The sequence below is a fragment of the Dendrobates tinctorius genome, unplaced genomic scaffold (genome assembly GCF_039654945.1).
Source record: "Dendrobates tinctorius isolate UK_male_01 unplaced genomic scaffold, ASM3965494v1 ptg000034l, whole genome shotgun sequence".
Taxonomy (NCBI): domain Eukaryota; kingdom Metazoa; phylum Chordata; class Amphibia; order Anura; family Dendrobatidae; genus Dendrobates; species Dendrobates tinctorius.
In genome coordinates, this window is record NW_027361702.1 from 10255274 (window position 1) to 10281447 (window position 26174).

Below are 26174 nucleotides of genomic sequence, written 5' to 3' on the forward strand. Positions count from 1 at the left end.
AGCCAAAAAAGTCAAATGGCGCTTCTTCCCTTCAGAGCTTTGCCATGCGCCCAAATAGTCATTTACACCCACATATGGGGTATCAGCGTACTCAGGACAAATTGCACAATAACATTTAGGGTCCCGTTACCCTTGGGAAAATAAAAATTGGGGGTGAAAAGATCATTTTTGTAGCAAAAATATGATTTTTTAATTGTACGGCTGTACGTTATAAACTTCTGTGAAGCCCTTGTGGGTTCAAAGTTCTCACCACATATCTAGATAAGTTCCTTGGGGGGGGGTCTAGTTTCCAAAATGGGGTCACTTGTGGGGGGTTGCCACTGTTTAGGTACATCAGGGGCTCTCTAAACGTGACATGGCATCTGATCTGAATTCCAGCCAATTTTGCATTGAAAAAGTCAAACGGCGCTCCTTCCCTTCTGAGCTCTGCCATGCGCCGAAACAGTGGTTCCCCCCCACATATCAGGTATCAGCGTACTCAGGACAAACTGCAGAATGACTTTTACAGTCCAACTTCTCCTTTTACCCTTGGAAAAATAAAAAAAATGAACCTGAAGTATTTTTTTTGTGAAAAAAAGTTAAATGTTCATTTTTTTTAAATATTCAAAAAATTTCTGTGAAGCACCTGAAGGGTTAATAAACTTCTTGAATGTGGTTTTGAGTACCTTAAGGGGTGCAGTTTTTAGAATGGTGTCACTTTTGGGTATATTCTATCATATAGACCTCTCAAAGTGGCTTCAAATGTGATGTGGTCCGTAAAAATAAAAGTGTTGCAAAAATGAGAAATCGCTGGTCAAATTTTAACCCTTATAACTTCCTAACAAAAAAAAATTGTTTCCAAAATTGTGCTGATGTAAAGTAAACATGTGGGAAATGTTATTTATCAAGTTTTTTGTGTGCCGTATCTCTGTGATTTAAGGGCATAAAAATTGAAAGTTGGAAAAATGCGAAATTTTTAAAATGTTCGTCAAATTTCCATTTTTTTCACAAATAAACGCAAGTTATTTGAATGAAATTTTACCACTAACATGAAGTACAATATGTCACGAGAAAACAATGTCAGAATCACCAGGATCCATGGAAGCGTTTCAACGTTATAGACGTTATAACCTCATAAAGGGACAGTGGTCAGAATTGTAAAAATTGGCCTGGTCATGAACGTGCAAACCACCCTTGGGGGTTAAGGGGTTAAGGGTGGGTTTTTAATATTAGAGTTAGGACTGTCCCAATTACGGTCACCATGTTGAGGCAGGATGGCCTCTATCCTATCAAAAATCATGTTACTTAAATACAGTATATTATTTTCATGCGCTATGCTATTTATTTATTTCATGTAGGGTGTTTAATCATCATGCTTCTTCTGTCTTTGTTTTTTTCTTTTTAGTGTCAAGTGTGAATGTGCGCTTATATGCTGCATGGACACCAATTTATATCCCAGTTCATATCTATGGGTTTTTTCAGGGTGGTGGAGGATCTCCCCCAGGCTTAGGGTGAAGGAGGGTCACCCCAGGCTCAGGGTGATGAGGGGTCTCCCCCAGGCTCATGGTGATGAGGGTCACCCCCAGGCTCAGGGTGATGGTGGGTCACCCCCAGGTTCATGGTGATGGGGGATGTCCCTCATGCTCAGGGTGATGGAGGGTCACCCCAGGCTCAGGGTGATGAGGGGTCTCCCCCAGGCTCATGGTGATGATGGTCACCCCCAGGCTCAGGGTGATAGGGGGTCTCCCCCAGGCTCATGGTGATGGAGGGTCACCCCAGGCTCAGGGTGATGAGGGGTCTCCCCCAGGCTCATGGTGATGGAGGGTCACCCCAGGCTCAGGGTGATGAGGGGTCTCCCCCAGGCTCATGGTGATGGAGGGTCACCCCAGGCTCAGGGTGATGAGGGGTCTCCCCCAGGCTCATGGTGATGAGGGTCACCCCAGGCTCAGGGTGATGAGGGGTCTCCCCCAGGCTCATGGTGATGGAGGGTCACCCCAGGCTCAGGGTGATGAGGGGTCTCCCCCAGGCTCATGGTGATGAGGGTCACCCCAGGCTCATGGTGATGAGGGTCACCCCCAGGCTCAGGGTGATAGGGGGTCTCCCCCAGGCTCATGGTGATGGAGGGTCACCCCAGGCTCAGGGTGATGAGGGGTCTCCCCCAGGCTCATGGTGATGGAGGGTCACCCCAGGCTCAGGGTGATGAGGGGTCTCCCCCAGGCTCATGGTGATGAGGGTCACCCCAGGCTCAGGGTGATGAGGGGTCTCCCCCAGGCTCATGGTGATGAGGGTCACCCCAGGGTCAGGGTGATGAGGGGTCTCCCCCAGGCTCATGGTGATGAGGGTCACCCCCAGGCTCAGGGTGATAGGGGGTCTCCCCCAGGCTCATGGTGATGGAGGGTCACCCCAGGCTCAGGGTGATGAGGGGTCTCCCCCAGGCTCATGGTGATGGAGGGTCACCCCAGGCTCAGGGTGATGAGGGGTCTCCCCCAGGCTCATGGTGATGAGGGTCACCCCAGGCTCAGGGTGATGAGGGGTCTCCCCCAGGCTCATGGTGATGAGGGTCACCCCAGGCTCAGGGTGATGAGGGGTCTCCCCCAGGCTCATGGTGATGAGGGTCACCCCAGGCTCAGGGTGATGAGGGGTCTCCCCCAGGCTTAGGGTGAAGGAGGGTCACCCCAGGCTCAGGGTGATGAGGGGTCTCCCCCAGGCTCATGGTGATGAGGGTCACCCCCAGGCTCAGGGTGATAGGGGGTCTCCCCAAGGCTCATGGTGGAGGGTCGCCCCCAGGCTTAGAGTGATGGGTGTCCCCAAGGCTCACAGATGGTGATGGGGTCGCCTCAGGGTGGAGGGTCGCCCCCATGCTCAGAGTGATGGGGGTCGCCCCAGGCCCAGTGATGCAGGCTGCCTGGCTGTGATGACAGCACTTGCAGTAGAGGAGAGGAAGTCAATGTCTGTTTTCCCAAGTGTGTCCAATTCTCGCACATTGCAGAGCGCCTGACTGCAGCAAAGCGTCCGCGATTCCGTCACAGCCCCCCGTGTCCTGATCACGGGGGGAGGAAGCCAGCGGGGAATTACCGTCAGCCGGCAGTACCGCGCCGTGTGGCCGGGATGGAGGCAGCTGAGTGACAGCCGCTGCGGTGACACCGGGGGAGGGGAGCTGGCTGACTGCTCTCTGGTTGAGCAATGCAGAGTCTTGCTACAGTCACTGCGATGAGGAAGGAGGAGGAGGAGGCTGCTGTGTGCTGGGGGTGAGGGCAGACATGGCTGCATGGATGGGGGGCTTGTCAGACAGCCGCAAGTGACCACCAGCAGCATCACCCACCATACTGGCTGCTGACAGTCGGATGCTGAGCCTCCTCCAGGGATGACTGCAGCTATTCCCTGAGCAGGTAGGTGAGGCTCCTCCTGGGGACCACCAGGGGCTCATTCTACAGACCTCATTCATGGGAGATTTCACCGAGACATGTAAGTGTTGCATCTCCATCAGTGGATCTCCAGCACTGGATCTCCATCAGTGAGTCTCCATCAGTGGGTCTCCATCAGTGGGTCTCCATCACTGGGTCTCCATCAGTGAGTCTCCATCAGTGGGTCTCCATCAGTGGATCTCCATCAGTGGATCTCCAGCACTGGATCTCCATCACTGGATCTCCATCAGTGGATCTCCAGCACTGGATCTCCAGCACTGGATCTCCATCAGTGGGTCTCCATCAGTGGATCTCCAGCACTGGATCTCCATCACTGGGTCTCCAGCACTGGATCTCCATCAGTGGGTCTCCATCAGTGGATCTCCATCACTGGGGGGGGACAGTACTTATCAGTGGAGGTTTCTATTCATTTTTTGGACGAAATGTCATTTTTTTCCTGCCTCGCTAAAGATAGAATTTCTGACATTGTACAATAGATCCATATCTGTAAATCCTCCTTATTTACAAATCGCAGTGTAATGTGATGTGTACTGTTCCTATCTGTATGCAGGGCCGTCTCCGGATATTATCAGCGTTCTTTTACCCCATTCTCAGTACAAATGCTGCATTTAGAGATTCCCACTAATAATTGTATTTTAATGTTTTCTTACAATGGGTGACGTGTGACGTTCTCCGTTCGCCTGTCTTTGAGGAGTGGATAGTAGAGGCATTGATCTGCCATTTATTTTCCCTCCATCATTAGTGGATTTGTCATTGAGATGCCGGCAGTTCTTTCCATCTCTGATGTGTAAGATCTTATTACAAGTTCAAGGTCGTCTTCTTCTTCTGGAGATAAGTGTCAAACTTGTTGCACCGAATGGAATCCAATATACAGAAGATCCTCAGGCTTCCATTTCATTCATTGGTGTCGTGTTACTGAGGATCAGCTAAATATTCCGGAATATTATTTTATTATTGCTCGCCATGTTCTGTGATGAGATTTGCCTTTGGGGTTTTCTGTATTTATCATTTTAGCATTCAGATATGGCAGCTCCTTGTATCATTTCTGTTACAGTATCACGCTAGTCTGCAGATGTGGCATTCACATAAATTGTCCACATCCCCTTTCATTAAAAACTGTATTCATTGAATGAAAGTAACGAAATGACAGAATCATTGTCATTGCTCTTTGTGAGAATCGTACTTTATACTTTGAGTTAGCAATTTACTGTATTAGGCAAATCCAGTGTCAGGCGTTATACAGAATATATGGGATGTAGAGCAACAGATCAGAGGATTCTGGATCTATACAGTATATATGGGATGTAGAGCAACAGATCAGAGGATTCTGGATCTATACAGTATATATGGGATGTAGAGCAACAGATCAAAGGATTCTGGATCTATACAGTATATATGGGATGTAGAGTAACAGATCAAAGGATTCTGGATCTATACAATATATATGGGATAAAAGAAGATTGAGGCGCAAATGGTATACATGTGGCCAAACAGATGGTCAAATAGCTGACGAAATGTCACTCCAGGCCACATATACCTGCAGGACCAAATCACGGACAACTGTACAGTATACAGAACAAACAAGGAGGAAGGCACAACAGTCATAAATGTCCATTAAAAGAAAGTACTTTATTAATATAAATAGATAAGACATAGACCAGGAATTAGACAGGGGGGAGGGAAAACCAACAATTTATGGCATACAAATGGCAATAGCGACCAATTACGTCACCGAGGTACTCCAGGAAATAGGAATGATTGAATATATAAAGAGGGAAAATATCCCATAAGCGCATTCATATAACGATGTTCCCCTGGTAGAAATATAGCATAAATCTATATAAAGCATGCTGTCAGACTATATGACCGTAAACATGAAATGCCGAAACCAAGAAAAGTAACGCATTAATAGCATAGATCATCCCTTGTGGGAACTAACGGCACGACATGTACATATGGATGTAAGATAGTGAGTTAAATATACTGAGAGTATCAATAGCCATCTGCATGGCTAAGGGGAATCATCCGCCTTAGCAGAAAGATGAAAGCAACATCGCCATACACATGATGGCATAAATTACCTGGAGAGAACAAGGAGACGTGAAGTGGCCGGACCCGACGCGCGTTTCGGAGCGCTCCGAAACGCGCGTCGGGGTCCGGCCACTTCACGTCTCCTTGTTCTCTCCAGGTAATTTATGCCATCATGTGTTTGGCGATGTTGCTTTCATCTTTCTGCTAAGGTGGATGATTCCCCTTAGCCATGCAGATGGCTATTGATACTCTCAGTATATTTAACTCATTATCTTACATCCATATGTACATGTCGTGCCGTTAGTTCCCACAAGGGATGATCTATGCTATTAATGCCTTACCTTTCTTGGTTTCGGCATTTCATGTTTACGGTCATATAGCCTGACAGCATGCTTTATATAGATTTATGCTATATTTCTACCAGGGGAACATCGTTATATGAATGCGCTTATGGGATATTTTCCCTCTTTATATATTCAATCATTCCTATTTCCTGGAGTACCTCGGTGACGTAATTGGTCGCTATTGCCATTTGTATGCCATAAATTGTTGGTTTTCCCTCCCCCCCTGTCTAATTCCTGGTCTATGTCTTATCTATTTATATTAATAAAGTACTTTCTTTTAATGGACATTTATGACTGTTGTGCCTTCCTCCTTGTTTGTTCAATATATATATGGGATGTAGAGTAACAGATCAAAGGATTCTGGATCGATACAGTATATATGGGATGTAGAGCAACAGATCAAAGGATTCTGGATCTATACAGTATATATGGGATGTAGAGCAACAGATCAAAGGATTCTGGATCTATACAGTATATATTGGATGTAGAGCAACAGATCAAAGGATTCTGGATATATACAGTATATATGGGATGTAGAGTAACAGATCAAATGATTCTGGATCTATACAGTATATATGGGATGTAGAGCAACAGATCAAAGAATTCTGGATCTATACAGTATATATGGGATGTAGAGTAGCAGATCAAAGGATTCTGGATCTATACAGTATATATGGGATGTAGATTAACAGATCAAAGGATTCTGGATCTATACAGAATATATGGGATGTAGAGTAACAGATCAAAGGATTCTGCATCTATACAATATATATGGGATGTAGAGTAACAGATCAAAGGATTCTGGATCGATACAGTATATATGGGATGTAGAGCAACAGATCAAAGAATTCTGGATCTATACAGTATATATGGGATGTAGAGCAACAGATCAAAGGATTCTGGATCTATACAGTATATATGGGATGTTGAGTAGCAGATCAAAGGATTCTGGATCTATACAGTATATATGGGATGTAGAGCAACAGATCAAAGGATTCTGGATCTATACAGTATATATGGGATGTAGAGTAACAGATCAAATGATTTTGGATCTATACAGAATATATGAGATGTAGAGTAACAGATCAAAGGATTCTGGATCTTTACAGTATATATGGGATGTAGAGTAACAGATCAAAGGATTCTGGATCTATACAGAATATATGGGATGTAGAGTAACAGATAAAAGGATTCTGGATCTATACAGAATATATGGGATGTAGAGCAACGGATCAAAGGATTCTGGATCTATACAGTATACATGGGATGTAGAGCAACAGATCAAAGGATTCTGGATCTATACAAAATATATGGGATGTAGAGTAACAGATCAAAGGATTCTGGATCTATACAGAATATATGGAATGTAGAGCAACAGATCAAAGGATTCTGGATCTTTACAGTATATATGGGATGTAGAGTAACAGATCAAAGGATTCTGGATCTATACAGAATATATGGAATGTAGAGCAACAGATCAAAGGATTCTAGATCTATACAGTATACATGGGATCTAGAGCAGCAGATCAAAGGATTCTGGATCTATACAGAATATATGGGCTGTAGAGCAGCAGATCAAAGGATTCTGGATCTATACAAGTGAAAGGAATAGCAAAGGATTAGTGCAAGGACATAGGAGTCCAAAATCATAGGACCGTGCCTTTCTTTCTTCAAAGGAGGATTCAATGGGTAGGAGAATGAGGGTGATAGTCCGCTTTGGTGATATAGATAAAAAGACATCGGGGTAAGACCAAGAGGCTTATTCTCTCTGCGTTATGAAGTTGAACTACCTTCTTCCTAGAAAAAAAAGAAATAAAGACTCTCATCAATATAGATCGGGATACACTGGGAAGTTGATGAATGGGGGCTAGTTCAGCTATTGTAGAACCAAAGAAGAAAACATTAATTTTCCGGCAACTTCCATCCATAAAATTAATCATTTATTAGAAATTCATTTAAAAACAGGAGGATCCATCATGAGGATAAAACCGTAGTCTTTTCTGGCTTACACTGCGCCCTTGGTCGTAGTAAGGTCCCGACTTCTCCGTAGATCTACTACTGCGGTTCTCCTGAGGATGAAGTTAGTTCAGCTTTGAAAAGCTTCTTGATCTTTCCATCATTGTACCCCAATTTCTTGTTATCTACTTTGGCAGTGCGGACTATCACCCTCAGTCTCCTACCTACTGATATTGATGCTACGACGGGATTCCCGTTCTGAGGGTTATGCAGTAGCTGATTCATCCTCATTCCTCCCCCGATAGGTGAGCAGTTCCTCGGATCATCTGATACCCTATTTCTCCCTTGGATAAGGCCCTTCCTTTCCTTTCAAAGGATTATTACGAGATGCTATCTTGGCCTTTCTTTACAACACTCAAGACAAATGTCTTTTTTTTAACTAGATATCAGTCATAGTATACAGTATATGCCTAACTGTGGGAACTGTATTTTGGGAGGTGCAGCTGTAAACTTTAAGGAGTAAGATAGCCTTCTTTCTTTTTTGCAGGTGACATGCTACCGTAATTAATCTTAGTGCTGGAGCAATGTTTAGGGACCTTCAGAGAGAAGGTAAAAACTTCCATCTTGTGAGTTTGGTGACCTAGACAGGAGGGAATTTGGGCAAAGTTTAAATCAACACTTGAACTCCAGAGGTGAAGCCATAAACCCAGGAGACGGGCGCTGGTAGCATTAGGTATGTTCCCACCATGAGTTTTTGATGTTGCAGAGTTTCTGCACCTATTAAATAACATAAGTTACTTGCATAAGTTACAACGTAAAAAATCATCGAAAACTCTTTGTTGGAATGTGGCCTGATGGCATAGCAACTTACAGTGTAAAACTTCCAATTTGTATGGAGAGGGAATTCTTTTTTCTATAAAGGAGTCCCTCAACATATAAACCTAAATAGCCCATACTATTATTATTATTATAAAAAAAATAATGGTAATACCCACCATCCTCAAAATGAAGGAAAACAGGTAACACAAGAAAACCAGGAGCAAATTTGTTTTCTTTCTGAATCAATATTCCCTTGTTATCTAGGAGAGTTAGTGACATGATGACATTTTATAGGGTTTTCCAAGATAATTTTAAGTAAAAGGCTTGAAGATGAATAAAATAATAAACTGAGCTCTTTGTCACCCTCCATCACTGCCACCGGGTTTTGTTCTTTTTACGTCGACGGTGCATGTGACCACTGCAGCCAGTCTCAGGGCTCAGTAGCCCTCAGTGATTTGTTGCAGCGGTCACATGTGTTTTCAACTGTGGTCTTTTAACAAAGATTGGAGAGGAAGAGTAACAGCTATGTCTATTATTTTGTGCACCTTCGTGCCTCTGTTTAACTATGGCCGGGGTCACACTTGCCAGAAACTCGTACGAGTCTCGCGTCTCAATACTCGGGACCGGAGTATACGGCTGCATGTATTTCTGTACAGCTGAGTGCTCCGGTCCCGAGTGACGGCGGCAGTGCTGAGTATTGAGACGCAAGACTCGTGCGAGTTTCTCGCAAGTGTGACCCCGGCCTATAAGTTTATCCCAGTCATCTACTTTATTAGTGCTTAACATTGACCCTTAAAAATGGTAAACAAGGTACAGAGCATAGTTCAATGCGCAGATTAGTGCACTGGTAGTAGGAGGTCTTTAGTGTTCTGTCTGTAGGAGATTCTCGAGAGGAGACCAATCAGGGTGGAAATCTATAGAGATTACAGGTCTAATATTGATCCAGAACATAAATTCAATAAAGAGCATTACCTAAGTGCAAGGAAACAGAAAAGGCCAATTGCATGTGCAACTGATGGCAGAATTAATGGTCAGTTTAGGATTTCATTTGTTCTGGGTATTTGCAAAATGAAGAGACAAATCAACTAGAGCATGGCAGGGAACATTTATACAATTGGTGAGATTGTAGGGTGGTCGGTTTTGGATGTGCGGCCAATGACTCCTGACGCTCAAACCAAGGATTCCAGAGTTCCGTTGGAATAACAGGAGCAACAGTTTCTTCTGACTATTCACAGTGTAACGTCAAGACTGTCATTCCCTTAAAGGGGACGTTCACGTCTTGTACAACCACTCTTTAAGTGCTATATTCCACAATGTAAAATAAAAATACCCAAGGCTCATGTAACATTATGCCACATGCACCCTGCGGCCAATCAGTGGCCACTATTGAGCTGATTGGCGCTCACTTCCTTTGAATTAACCTTTAACGACTGAAGGAAGTGAGAGTGCAGAAATCCATTGGCGGCTGTTTATTAGCTGCGGAGCTCACGTGGTATGACAATGTTGCATGAGGCTCGAGATTTCAGATGTGAACAGCGCTGGTATGGTGCCGATACAGGAGGTGACTATATGGTGTTTTTTCTTATATATTGGGGAATATAGTAATTAAGTAGGTGTTGTCTGGGTATTAAACAAACCCTTTAAATCAGAGTTTCTCGACTTTAATACACCCACAGAATAGAATATTCACTGAAAGCAGTCCGTAAGCACTGGCTATATTCAGGTCCACCTCTACTTATAAATCCAAGGGATCTAGAGGGGCAATCTTAATACTGAAATAATGGCTGCAGATTGTAATAAAAAAAAAATTAAACTTGCCTCTCCATTGCGGAGATATTAGCAAAGTATTTGACACATAATGAGTTAACTTTTCTTAAGTCCAAGTGGGTGTAATCAGATAGTTTTCACTGGGGAGTGTGTACTTGGTCAGCATCATTCAGGAGAAAGTACACACCCCCAGTGAAAACTATCTGATAACACTCACTTGGATTTAAAGTGAACCTGTCAGCATGATTTTATAATGTAACGACATGGCTACAATACTGAATAAATGTATACATTTGGTGAAGAAATCTGCTTTGTTGTTCTTCTTTAATCCCCATTTAAATTATTTTGTTAATTAGATTTCGGTGCACAGGGTCCAGACTGTGCACGGGGTCTTCTCTTCTTTGGCTTTGATCCCTGGCCCCTCCGCCTGCCTCCAGTCTGTGAATGACAGATCATGGGTTTTTCATTGTTTAAAGAGATTTCAAACGGGATGGAGGTCACCGAAAAAGCCTTGATTTGTCATTCACACACTGGAGGCAGGCGGAGGTGCCAGGAAATCACAGACCATAGGTCGGTGGAGAGGCCAGGGAATCACAGACTGGAGGCAGGCGGAGGGGCCAGGGAATCACAGACTGGAGGTAAGTGGAGGGGCCAGGAAATCACAGACCGGAAGCAAGTGGAGGGGCCGGGGAATCACAGACCGAAGACAGACGAAGGGTCCGCGTAATCACAGACTGGAGGTAAACGGAGGGGCCACAGAATCACAGACCGGAAGCTAGCGGAGGGGCCGGGGAATCACAGACCAAAGACAGACGAAGGGTCCCGGTAATCACAGACTGGAGGAAGGCAGAGGGGTCAGGGAATCACAGATCGGAGGCAGGCGGAGGGGTCAGGGAATTACAGACCGGAGGCAGGCGAAAGGGTCAGGGAATCACAGACCGGAGGCAGGCGGAGGGGCCGGGGAATCACAGACCGAAGAAGGCAGAGGAGCTGGGGAATTACAGACCGGAGGCAGAAGGAGGGTCCAGGGAATCACAAACCAGAGGCAGGCGTAGGCGTCATGAAAACACAGACCAGAGGCAGGCGAAGGGGCCGGGGAGTCACAGAAAAGGGAGGAAGATACCCAGTGCACAGTCCGACCCCTGTACACTGAAATCTAATTAGCAGAAAACTGGTAATGATGATTAAAGAAGAACAACAAAGACTATTTCTTCACCAAATGTATCAATGTAATCAGTATTTAGGCACCATTACAGCCAGGTCTTTACATAATCATGTAGGCAAGTTCTCTTTAACAAGTAGTAACTCATTTGGTGCCAAATAATTTGACTGCTAATATTTCTGCAATGGAGAGGCAAAATTAAAAATAGAACAAAAGAAAAAATATATACAGTATTTTATTCAGCTCTGCAGCTTTTGTTGCATCGCGTATCCAGTTGAACAGGAAAAATTTGATGAACGCTGCTCTTTAACGTAGGCTCTATGTACTAATAGCTTAGGTGCATTGTTTTTCCCACTTTGTATGTTACTAATTTTTTCTTTCAGACTAATTCAGCATTTATCCCATTGTTTTAAAACTGTAGCATTTATTTGTAAGCAATTCTGCCAGTAGCACAAGCCATATAATGCTCTTTATGTGTGCACTTACACAGCCATAATCACCATGTTCAGCGCTTGCATCGTATGTACAGCGAGTGAAATAAGTATTGCAATAAATCTATTTCTAAAGGTGCTATTGACATGAAATTCTCAACAGATATCGGTGACAACTCATCCAATCCACACAGGCAAATAAATCATCCATAGATGTCCTTAAATAAGTTATGTATAACAGTGAGAAATGACACAAGGAAAACGTATTGAACATATAAAAAGCAAAAAACAAAAAGCCCTGGAAAGTCATGACAGCAGCTGAAATCTATCAGGAATTAGAAAACAGTCCTGCCACTCAGTGAAAAATAATATCAGCTGGTTCAATTGATGGCCTATAAAAAGGTGTCTCAGTTCCAAGGTGCCACACAAGAAACATCTCTTGATGGGTAAAACCAATAGCTAGTCTCAAAACCTTTGAAACCTTATTGCTGCAAAACATATTGATGCCATTGGTTACAGAAGAATTTCAAAACTACTGAAGGTTCCAGTGAGAAATATCGGGACCATAATCCGGAAGTGGAAAGAACATAATGTCACCATAAACTGGCCATGACCAGATGTGGTCTGAACTATAGGAAGAGCCTGGAAGTTTTTCCCTTCTTCTGTCTGTAACAGCAGAATGCCCAATATGTGCTGATAGGTCCCCTGAAGATTCACAGAATGATGAGATGCATTGAGATGCACAGGGAAAATACAGGACCGTTATTTTGAGGGTCAGATGTGGACAGCCCTTGTAAGGGCGGGAGCTCTGGGGTCTACGATATGCCAGCCTCTACAGGGTTTAATCACCCCTTCTCTCCTGATCCTCTGCTGTACTGGGATGAAATCTGACAGCTGATGTCCTCTTCACACACGGGTAAGATCGTTCCATATTATACTCATTTGTATGGTTGTATGTACATTTTTTTCTCATTATGTGTATATATGTCCACATGAATAACTGTGATCTCTTATAAAGACCCTTACAGGGTAGAGGTGAATTTTTGGTACTTGTCATTTTTTATACCTCTATAAATGATTATTGATTAGGAATTATGTTCCTTTTGTGATCACAGTAACTATCATTGTATGATTTATTTTTGAATTATATCCAGTCAAATTGGCATTCAGGACTGGTATCAGGTGCATGTACTATTAAGCAATGTGGTCTGTGATGTGATCATACAGTATATAGACATTCTTGTGTTTAGTCTACAACACTACAGGTCAAGAGTGAGTTTTTAATTATTGCACTTATGTCACCTTCCCCTTAAGGGTAGCTTTTTTCTTCTTTAGCCATCTACCCGGATGATAAAAATGAAATGAGGATGGACGTCTCAGCCAGACAATGATCACAAACACACAGCCAATGAAACTCTCATCTGGTTTCAGAGAAAGAAAATAAAGCTGCTAGAATGACCAGGCCAATCACCGGACCTGAATCCAATAGCAAATGTATGGAAGGAACTAAAGATCAGAGTTCATGGAAGGAGCCCACGGAGGCTTCAGGAGTTAAAGTGTTTGTGTGGAAGAATCGGACATAATCACACCTGATCAATGCCTGCAACTAGTTTTTCCATACAGGAAGTGTCTTGAAGCTTCATTACCAACAAAGCATTTTGTACAAAGTATTAATTACACATCATTAAGTGTGCTTGATGCTTTTTACTTGTGTCTAGAGTTGAGCGATACCGTCCGATACTTCAAAGTATCGGATCGGAATGGATCGGCCGATCTTAAAAAAAAGTATCGGTATCGCCGATTCCGATACCGGAAGTCCCATTCAAGTCTATGGGACTTCCGGTATCGGAATAAGAAAAATCCTGTTTTTCCCTTGTACAGCCTCTCTGGGGTCTGTACGGGCCTTTCGGGGGGCTGTGCCGGCCTGCCAGGGGGTCTGTGCAGGCTCCGGTGGTCTGTGCCGGCCTGCCGGGGGGCTGTGCAGGCTCCGGTGGGCTGTGCCGGCCTGCCGGGGGGCTGTGCCGGCCTGCCGGGGGGCTGTGCAGGCTCCGGGGGGCTGTGCCGGCCTGCCGGGGGGCTGTGCAGGCTTCGGGGGTCTGTGCAGGCATCGTCCGATGGGACTACAAGTCCCATCGGGCGATGCCTGCTACCATGACAGTGATTGACACATTAGCCAATGATGGGACAGTAGTAGTCCCATCATCCGGCTAATGTGTTGAATGTAAAAAAAAAAAAAAAAAATTACATGCTACATACATGCTACATACATACAACATGCATACTACATACATGCTACATTCATACTACATACATGCTACATTCATACTACATATATACTACATGCAACATACATACTACATATATACTACATGCATGCAACATGCATACTACATATATACTACATGCAACATACATACTACATATATACTACATGCAACATACATACTACATATATACTACATGCATGCAACATGCATACTACATATATACTACATGCTACATACATACTACATATATACTACATACATACTGCATGCTACATACATACTACATGCTACATACATACCACATACATACTACATACATACTACATGCTACATATATACTACATATATACTACATATATGCTACATACATACTACATACATACTACATGCTACATACATACTACATATATACTACATACATACTACATACATACTACATGCATGCTACATACATACTACATGCTACATACATACCACATACATACTACATACATACTACATGCTACATATATACTACATATATACTACATGCATGCTACATACATACTGCATGCTACATGCATGCTACATACATACTACATACATACTACATGCTACATACATACCACATATATACTACATACATACTACATACAATACATTCATACAATACATACATAGACATACAGTACATATAACATAGAGTAACATACTTACCAATACTTGTCACATTGTTCCCCGAAGCCATTGTCTTTTACGGAATAAATATTAACATAACAAACCACAAAAATACTCACCCACGATCCGAAACAGTCCACGAGTGTGTCCCACGACGATCTTGGGTAGAGAACTGCAGCATCAGCTGTTGCTGCCGTTCTCTACGGGCTGCAGGAATCCAATGACGGAAGGTAGGTATCCTTCCGCACTGTATTCCTCCGCCACTTAAAAAAAAAAAAGTCCCTAGTCTCACTTTATGCCATTGCTGCGTGGGAATTTCCCACACAGCAATGGCATAAAGTGAGACTAGGGACTTTTTTTTTTTAAGTGGCGGAGGAATACAGTGCGGAAGGATACCTACCTTCCGTCATTGGATTCCTGCAGCCCGTAGAGAACGGCAGCAACAGCTGATGCTGCAGTTCTCTACCCAAGATCGTCGTGGGACACACTCGTGGACTGCTTCGGATCGTGGGTGAGTATTTTTGTGGTTTGTTGTGTTAATATTTATTCCGTAAAAGACAATGGCTTCGGGGAACAATGTGACAAGTATTGGTAAGTATGTTACTCTATGTTATATGTACTGTATGTCTATGTATGTATTGTATGAATGTATTGTATGTAGTATGTATGTAGTATATATGTGGTATGTATGTAGCATGTAGTATGTATGTAGTATGTATGTAGCATGCATGTAGCATGCAGTATGTATGTAGCATGCATGTAGTATATATGTAGTATATATGTAGCATGTAGTATGTATGTAGTATGTATGTGGTATGTATGTAGCATGTAGTATGTATGTAGCATGCAGTATGTATGTAGTATATATGTAGTATGTATGTAGCATGTAGTATGTATGTAGCATGCATGTAGTATATATGTGTTATGTATGTAGTATGTATGTAGTATGTATGTAGTATGTATGTAGTATGTATGTGGTATATATGTGGTATGTATGTGGTATGTATGTAGTATGTATGTAGTATGTATGTGGTATGTATGTAGTATGTATGTAGCATGTAGTATGTATGTAGCATGCATGTAGTATGTATGTAGTATTTTTTTTTAACATTTAACACATTAGCCGGATGATGGGACTACTACTGTCCCATCATTGGCTAATGTGTCAATCACTGTCATGGTAGCAGGCATCGCCAGATGGGACTTGTAGTCCCATCGGACGATGCTTGCACAGACCCCCGGACATCAGCACAGCCCCCCGGCAGGCCGGCACAGCCCCCCGGCAGGCCGGTACAGACCCCCACAGGGTGCACAGACCACTGGCAGGCCGGCACAGCCCCCCGGCAGGCCGGCACAGCCCCCCGGCAGGCCGGTACAGACCCCCACAGGGTGCACAGACCACCGGCAGGCCGGCACAGCCCCCCGGCAGGCCGGTACAGACCCCGGGCAGTCCACACAGCCCCCCGGCAGGCCAGCAGAGACCCCCGGAAGGCCCGAAATGACGGCGCATCATGATGCGCACACACCGCGCATCATGATGACGTCAGGCTGTCAATCAACTTTGAACTTCCGATTCCGATGCCGACTTCCGATATTGAAAAAATATCGGAAGTCGGTATCGGAATTCCGATAAAGCAAGTATCGGCCGATACCCGATACTTGTGGTATCGGAATGCTCAACACTACTTGTGTCACTTCTCATTATTACACATACCGTATATACTCGTGTATTAGCCAAGATTTTCAGCACGTTTATTTGTGCTGAAAACGCCCCCTCGGCTTATACACGAGTCATACGCCAGAAAGCCGGCAGGGGAGGGGGAGCAGCTGCAGCCGCCAAAGATATCATACTCAACCTCCTCCGCGCCATCGCTGGTCTCCATCCCGGAGCCTGCAGCTTCTTCCTGTGGGAGTGGAGTGCATATTCATTACTTTAATGAGCGGTGACCGCTCTGCACTGGAAGGAAGACAGGAAGAGAGAGCTGGCGCCCTCAGGCTACGTTCACACGTGGCGGAACTCTCGCGGAAGTTACCGCGAGAATTCCGGAATTCCATTCCGCGGGAAAATCGCATTTTAAATTCTCGCGATTTTCCCACGGAAAAACTAGCGATTTGCAAGCATAATTAGCTTGCAGAATGCTAGCGTTTTCCAAGCGATCTGGAGCATCGCTTGGAGAATTGATTGACAGGTTGGTCACGCTCGTCAAACATATTGTTTGACGAGTGTGACCAACTTTTTACTAGTGATGCTGCCTATGCAGCATCAGTAGTAAAAGATAAAATGTAAAAAAATAATAAAAAAAATTAAAAATATTGTTATTCTCACCTTCCAGCGTCCCGCGCAGCCTTCCCGCCTCTCTCCACTCTCCCGGTCACAGTAATCCTTTGCGCGAATGACCGCAAGACATCACGCTCCCGCGACGTCATCGCGAATGACCGCGAGATGTCGCGCTCCCGCGAGATCTCGACGTCATCGCGGCCATTCTCGCAAAGAATTACTGGGACCAGGAGCGTGTAGAGAAGCGGGAAGGCTGCGCGGGACGCCGGAAGGTGAGAATAAAAATATATTTTATTTTAATTCTATTTTTACAGGGATATGGTACCCAAAGCCCGGAGGACAGTCTCCTCTCCTCCGGACCGTGGGTACCATCCGCAAATGTTCTGCTTACTTTTTGCATGGTGTGCACAGCCACATGCGGAAAGTAAGCGGAACAATGCAATCCTATGGGTGCGGGATCGCCGCGATTCTGCTAAATTAATGAGCATGCTGTGTTTTTTACTGCAAAGCGATTCCGCCGTGGAAAAAAACGCAGCATTACGGAATCCCATAGGATTGCATGGGATGCTTATTTTTCGCGTTTTTGTGGCAAAATCGTGCGTTTAAAACCGCCGCGAAAACGCGAAAAGAACGCCACGTGTGAACTCAGCCTCACAGAACTGAGATGTAGCAGAGCCAGGAGGGTGAGTAAGACTGGGGGAGGGTGAGCCATGCGATATTTACCTATCCTTGTTCCACTGCTGTGCTGTGTCTTCCGGGTCCTCTGGCTGTGACGTTCAGGTCAGAGGGCGCGATGATGTGGTTAGTGCGCGCCCTCTGCCTGAACAGTCACTGCAGAGAGAGGGAAGACACAGTGGTGCGCGGTGGTGCAACGGTGACAGGTGAATATCGCAAGTGCTGGGGGCTTGAGCCAGCGGTGACATCGGCACCTGACCCCCATAGCACGCCGGTGTCCCCGCCTGCTCAGGACACCGGCACCTGACCTCCAGTGACAAGAGGTGAATATGTCATTTTTTTTAATCACAGCAGAAGCAGGAGCTTATGGGGCATATTTTAATATGGAGCATCTTATGGGGCCCATCATGAACTTTATGGAGCATTATATGGGGCGTACTTTGTATGGAGCATCTTTTGGGGCCCATCAAGAACTGTATGCAGAATTATATGGGGCTCCTGATTCAATATGGATATTCAAAAACATTTAACCTATTGATGTCTCAATTAATTTTTCTTTTATTGGTATCTATTTTTATTTTTGAAATTTACCAGTAGCTGCTGCATTTCCCACCCTAGGCTTATACTCAAGTCAATAAGATTTCCCAGTTTTTTGTGGCAAAATTAGGGATCTCGGCTTATACTCGGGTCGGCTTATACTCGAGTATACTGTATACGGTAACTTAATTTACGGGCATCTGTGATTTGATTTCTTTGCCTATGTGGATTGGATGAGTTGTTACCGATATCTGGTGACAATTTCATGTCAATAGCACGTTTAAAAATAGATTTACTTAGAAAATCGATGACGTGTTCAATACTTATTTCACCCACCGTATGTTTTACAGCATCATTACAGAATCCGTCCATTTTCTCATGTCAGTCTTCCTATTGCAGAATGTAAATAAAAATTTCACTTATTTTGCCCATAATGCTAAGGAATAAAATTAAGTCCTGCTGAACCAGATGTCTGTTCATTTCTTAAGGCTGCTAATTACATTAGGGGATTCTGTAAGTTGTAATTTACAAGTACGGCTCCTAGAAGGTAAACTAATCATTCAAGAATATGCAAACTCAACCTTATAGTAACCTGAAAGGGCCATTCCAATTCCCTGGCGATCATAAATGATAACTTGTAGCCGACTGCCATACCGTACATTCAGATTCTCTTCTAATGTGGAAGATTATGTGAATTACATAGAAAGCGACAGACTGTGGATAAGACTGGAATAGGAAGGTCTTGGCATGCAGAATTGTCGCAGTGAATCAGAACTTGGGTTAAAATGGACACAATAACCGGCTTAAGTTTTCTTCATTTCTGGTAGTGCCAGATTTCTATTTCTCTTTGTAAAGAATGTAACACATCTGTAATGTCGACCTCCCCTGCAGGCACAATGATTGTCGGAATGTTGTTACTGGTGAATGCCCAATGACAGACCTCATGGACCTCATGGACTCTGTTGAGTGGGTGTTGAATGTATAAAATTGACTTTATTGTTCCTCTTGGATAACAATGTACACCAACCACTTGCTACGTTTCCTGCTACATGTTAAGTGTCAATTTCTTACCTTCCTTTAAAGTGCCCCTGTCAGCAGGATTGTGCTCAGTAACCTACAGACAGTGTCAGGTTGGCGCTGTTATACTGATTACAATGATACCTGGTGATGAAATCTGTCTTGTGGTTGTTGTGTAATCTTTATTTTCAGTTTTGTGCTATTGATATTTTTGTGCTCCAGGGCGACCTGTGGGGAGATCTTTATGTGGTGCTCTGATTAGGCATACATCAGTATGGCTTCTGACAGGTCACTGATCCATCACAGACCTTCCCCCTACTTTACATAAAATATTATATACAGGTTGGACCATTTATATGGATACACCTAAATAAAATGGGAATGGTTGGTGATATTAACTTACTGTTTGTGGCACATTAATATATGGGAGGGGGGAAACTTTTCAAGATGGGTGGTGACCATGGTGGCGATTTTGAAGTCGGCCATTTTGGATCCAACTTTATTTTTTCCAATGGGAAGAGGGTCATGTGACACATCAAACTTATTGAGAATTTCACAAGAAAAACAATGGTGTGCTTGGTTTTAATGTAACTTTATTCTTTCATGAGTTATTTACAAGTTTATAACCACTTATAAAATGTGTTCAAAGTGCTGCCCATTGTGATGGTTTGTCAATGCAACCCTCTTCTCCCACTCTTGACACACTGATAGCAAACCTGTAAATAACTCATGAAAGATTAAAGTTACGTTAAAACCAAGCACACCATTGTTTTTCTTGTGAAATTCTCAATGAGTTTGATGTGTCACATGACCCTCTTCCCATTGAAAAAAAGAAAGTTGGATCCAAAATGGCAAACTTCAAAATGGCCGCCATGGTCACCACCCATCTTGAAAAGTCCACCCCCATATACTAATGTGCCACAAACAGGAAGTTGATATCAACAACCATTCAAATTTTATTTAGGTGTATCCATATAAATGGCCCACCCTACTCGTATATTGAAAAAACAAAAATCCCTTCTGCAGGCTGGCACCTGCGCTGCAGCATGATCGCATGTGTAATGTGCAGTTAATTATTTTTTATGATATGTATTAATTAAAAAAAATCAGTCTGAAATTGGAGCCGGCCACGTCTGTGCAGTAACAGCTATCGACGATCCGATAGCTGCTACTGTGCAGGCGCCAGCGGTGCCATCTTGCTAGAGAAGAAAAAATTCCTCCTCCAAGATGGCACCGCCTGCGCAATAGCAGCTATCAGATTGCCGATGGCTGTTACTATCAGACTGATTTTTCTTTTTTTTTTAATGAATAACATATGTATAACATAAAAAAAAATAATCGCACATTACACATGTGATCACGCTGCACCGCTGCCGCCTGCCTGCAGAAGAGGATTTTTTTTCCAAGATATATATAATATTCACCATGTAAACTAGGGGGCAGGTCAGTGAGGGATCAGTGAGCTGTCAGAAGCCATACTGGTGAATACCTAATCAGAGCACCACATGAAGACCCCCACAGGCCGCCCCAGAGCACGAGCATATCATTAACTCAAAACTGAAAATAAAGATTACACAACAACCACAAGACAGATTTCATCACCAGGTATCAATGTAATCAGTATAACGGCACAGACCTGATACTGTCTGTAGGTTACTGTGCACAATCCCGAGAACAGGTTCCCTTTAACACTTCTTCTACTTCTTTAAAACAAACCCTGCCCAAAGTGGCCCTGACTCTTTTTCTGTCATTGCCTCCTGAACCTCAAGTGGTTTTGTCCCTCTGTCCAAGGGTTTTCTGTCTCTCACTTTCCCTCTCAGTTCCATCCTGTTGATATTGCCACTAAAGGACACTCTCATTCTGACAATTGAGTGGCGTCCACTTAGGCCCTGAATCTCCCAAGCATTGGCTATGTTACCCCTCCTACTGTCTATTCCATACAGAACACTATAGTTAAAGGGGATTTCCAGGTGTGGGACTTCATGTCCTGAGTTCTTCTATGTAACTGCAGACTAGTGATTCCTCACTAGTGGGTACAGTGCACACTACCAGAATTCTCAGGTGAATGCAAGTATCTGATTTACATGCATGGAGTCATGTGCCGACTAGTCGTGCTCGACCTCACCAATACAAGTGGATTTAGTGAGGCTGGCGATGTCTACTTGGATTGTAACTTATTATGCAAATCACATGATGGTGCCAGCACCGGAGAATCCTCTCAGCATCATCAGTGCGCACTGAGAGGATTCACTAGTATGCAGTCGCATAGTGTGGCTACAGACTTGAGCCAAACCCCTTTAAGGCCATACTTACAGCTTAAAAGACAACCAGATCTCAGGTAGTCTGTACCACCAAACAAGGATTATCCTGACCCCTCCAGAGGCCCAGACCATAGTCTCCTCTAAATTTCAATACAGCACCCTAATCTTTCATTGGTTTCAACATTCAGTTATCAATTTCCCACAGGCCCAGCAATGTTCAAAAAGATAAGTACTCAGACTAAATATACACTCAAAGGGGTTGTCCAATACAAGGATAAAAACTTCTTAAACTAAATGTTTGGCCCTGATAAAATAATAAACCTATACTCACCTTCCTTGCTGTCTCCTTTCCAGTGGTGTTGGCACTCGTGGTCCCGGGGCTGTGATGATGTGGAATGACACGTGATACCCGGTGCCCAATCAGAGCTGGCGTCACTGTCTCCACCTTTGGACAAACTGAACATGAAGAGGAAGTCCGGGTTGCAGCTGACCCTTGGCATCCTCTTCTTGTTCAGCTTGTCTGAAGGCGGAGACATTGACGCCAGCTCTGATTGGGCGCAGGTGTCACGTGTCACAACACTGCACGAGAGTGAGTGCCGACACTGCGGGAACTGCACTGGCACGGGAGGTGAGTATAGGCTTTATTATTTTATCGAGGCCAAACATTTAGTTTAAGAAGGGGTTGTCATAGTAGAGTCCTAGTTGTGGACAACCCCTTTAAAGGGGTTGTCCAGGTTTCAGTTGTATGTCTGCAGTCACCCTCTATGTGACTACTATTACAGACTAATGAATTCTAGCGCACTGTGAGAATTCTCTGGTTTCAGAAGGGGGCGGTTATGTGACCACAAGTATGCGATTTGCATATTTCTGGCCACATTCTGACTAGATGTGTCCGAACTTGCATAATTCACTCACATTGCATGAGGATGTGCATGTCTAGTCGGCACAAAACTGAATGTATGCAAATCACATACTTGCGGGCACGTGACCATCTCCTCCCGGTGCTAGAGAATCCGCACAGTGCGCAGTGTGTGCACCTTTAGAATTCAAAAGTCTGCAGTAACCGTAGAGTAGAGTGACTGCAAAGTTTCATCTCAAGCCTGGACAACCCCTTTAAGGCATACAGAACACTCACAGGCCCAACTATACAGCATAGATCTATCAGTATCAAACTAATGCTCTATGATTTTTGTTATACTTATATCTATGTAATTGGGGCTAAAAATCATTTTGCAATTGCATTTCATTAAGAAAATGTTTGCAGTCAGTATTGAAGAGAAACACCGACACACAGCGAAACAGTTATCCCCTTTCTTTCAAGTGATGCTCGGCAGGTATATCGAAAGTCCACTAATATGAGCTATGTGGAGAAAATAAATTGTGGCACTCACCCGAATAAAAATATCAATAGACTTTATTACAAATATTCAAAAGAATACAGCGTGGTAGCCAGTGGAATACTAAAAGGTACGGACAAAAGCCCTATAGCCGCTTTTTCCTGGACCCGGTCTATTATAACACAGGTAAAAATCACGAACCATAATTAAATAGTCACACTACATAATTCTATTTATCATATACAATCAATGATCCTGGCATAAAAGTATGAAGTCCTCAAATCAATTACTCCTTAACAGGAAAAAATACAAGTACATCTGAAATGCTACTATATTACCAGAATAGTCAAGTGGCTAGTTGCTTCACACAGCCGGAAGAAATACATATAAACGTATCCAGTGATACCAAGATACAGCATGTAAGTTATAAAGAGCAGAATGCAATATGCACCTAATGCCGATATAATCATAGCATCAAAGATGCCCGCATGTTATGCACATAATGCCAGTATGATCATAATATCAAACAATTGCCCACATGTTAGCTGTAATGTGGTATAATTACCTGAGACACCCGGGGATCCACCATACCCGACGCGCGTTTCGCTCAGAAATGCTTCTTCTATTATGTGCATAACATTTCCACCAATGAGAGTCATTATCTCCAAATGAGTCTTCCAGAAGTCTCTAGACAGCTAAGAGCTTATTGATGACTCTCAGAAATCGCAGAGGAACGTGGAATAACATATGAAGGAATGCAGGCTTTGCCCACTCAGCTCATCCACCATTAATAAGATAATGGCCAAGCATGAAAAAAGAAAATCATTAGCTTTGTTCACATGTTGCGTTTTTGCTGTGTGTTTTTTTTTTTGCAGAGTTTATGTAATGCAAACAAAAAGCTTATTGATTTCAGAAATCTCACGCATGCGCTTGTTTGTTTTTCCTGACTGAATTTGAGAACTGCAGCGTTTTTAAATCTGCAGCATGACGATTTTTTTTGCAGCGTTTTTTTTTCACCAATAGAAAACAATGAGAAAGTGAAACAATACTGGAAAAAAATGCAAAAATAATTTTTTGGGGCATTTATCATGGTGTTTTTGGTAAAACTCACTTTATTAAACATGTAAATAAAGCACACATGTAATCCTCACCTCAAAAACGCTGCAAAAAATACATAAAAAACTTAACAAAACACACATTTTGAACACAGCATTTTTACTGTCAAGAGAACAGGTTTTTGGCCCTGTAAAAAAACTTAAAAAACGCTGAGTGTGAATATATTCTTACATGTGCCAAAATACACCTTAGGGTGTGAGAAAAAAAAACCAATCCGTAATCTGGACCATTAGGTGACATCAAACCCCGAGGTTAGTAATGGAGACGTGTCAATAAGATGCCCCTATTACTAACCCCATAGTCACATTGTAAATAAAACACAGACACCTAGTAAATAATCTTTTAATTGAAATAAAGACACAGACTCCTTTAATATTCTTAATTAAACCATACTTACAACCACGCCTAATCCATGCGAAGCCCTCGATCTCCTGTAATAAAAGTAAAATAATAAACCAACACTATGCCATACCTGTCAGTCTTTGTGTCCCACGCCATAATCCATATCTGGGGTATATACAGTTTTCAACCAGGACGGTGCCAAGATGCAACCTCCCCGGCTGAAAGCCACTGGTGAATAAGGAGATGATGGGAGCTCAGACTCAGTGACTAGCGGTGATGTCACTGAGTCTGCACTCCCTCACAGCCTGAATTGCAATTACCTCTGTACCATGGGAAAATGCCAGTGGTGAGATGACCGCAGTTCATACTCAGTGTATTCACTGCAGATCACCATGGTTTTTCCGAAAAAATAGTCTTTTATTAATTAAATACATGTCCAGTATTTTGCACACACATCATACTAATAGTATTTGTCATTAACATCTATATATCTACCTATTCTATATGTATTTACTGTATGTAAACCATCTCTTCTATCCTGTCGGCTGCTGTGATTTTACACTACCGCGGCTGCTGAATTACCGGCTTTTCTTCTATCTATGTAATATAAATACTTATGCATGTGTGTGTCACTGACATGTATATATATATGTATTCAATGTGTACTGTATATATCTATCTGTTCTATTCTAAGGTGTCAGCGTGATTTTACTGTGTAGCCGCATATGAATTGCCGGCTTTTCTAAGGACACTAGTGCGTAAAAATCGGATAGCACTCGCATAGTGCGGTGCATTTTTTTCTCGCACCCATTGACTTGCATTGGCGAGTCTCGTCCAAGATATGCAGCAAATCGCAGCACGCTGTGATTTTTTTCTCAGTCTGATTTCAGCTGAGAAAAAAAATCGCAGATGAGATGTAACTCATTGAATAACATTGGTCCAAGTGCAATCCGATTTTTTCTCGGATTGCACTCGTCTGCTTTTCTTGCAAATAAGTATGAGCCCTTAAAAGGCAAGTCCGGCCCAGTGCAGGAGGTTCTGTACCTTGCCGAATTCTACCAGTATGTAATGGGGGTGGAAGGGGTTGACTGCGAGTATGCGATTGACATGCTTAGCTCAAATGCCGACTAGTTACTTTTCCTGCTTCCCACATTGTTTTATTGAGAGAAGCAAATGAGAAACTAGTCGGTCCATAACCGCAAGTATGAAAATCACAATAATTAAAGACTGATCGAATGGCTAATCCTAACAGTGAGTTCACTGCACACTGCTAAAAATCTGCAAACTCCACAACCCGTTTATTGATTCCCAAGTTATAATATTCCGTGGCCTGATATATTGAAATTGGAAACTTTTTTGGATTCCATAGATCTAACGTAAGGCGCAACATTTCAGGATACAAACATCATTGTGGTAGAGAGATAATTCAGGGATACTTTCTTGTGCAGGGTCGGGGACAAGTGACATTATTGCCAGATCCATGAATTCTACCTTTTATTAGAAACCCCTGGAAGAACAGCCACAATTGATTTTTGCAAACGTCAATCTAAAGAACAATAGGCATCGAGTGATCAAATCAAAATCAGACATGAAATGCTGTGACCTTAAGTGTCAGTCCATGCTCCAAAGTCCTAATACATTTCACATGCTGCTACCGTTGTCATGTTATTCAAATACTAAACTCTCAGTATAAAGATAGCAACATGTAAGTAAGTGAAGAAAATGCACAAACACAAATAATCCACACTGTGGTCATAATAAATGTTTTCCCGA

General features: G+C 43.2%; 1 protein-coding gene across 4 annotated transcripts in view; it reads left to right on the forward strand.

Annotated features, from left to right (window-relative positions):
• Window positions 1-2955: 2955 nt before the first annotated feature.
• LOC141087528 (diacylglycerol kinase eta-like) overlaps window positions 2956-26174 on the forward strand; it is a 293759-nt gene continuing 270540 nt past the window's right edge. For 2 of the 4 annotated variants that reach the window (XM_073573091.1, XM_073573094.1), the window contains exon 1: window positions 2959-3368. The gene's annotated coding sequence lies outside the window, so the exon portion shown is untranslated. The other 2 variants (XM_073573095.1, XM_073573093.1) reach the window with 2 other exon arrangements.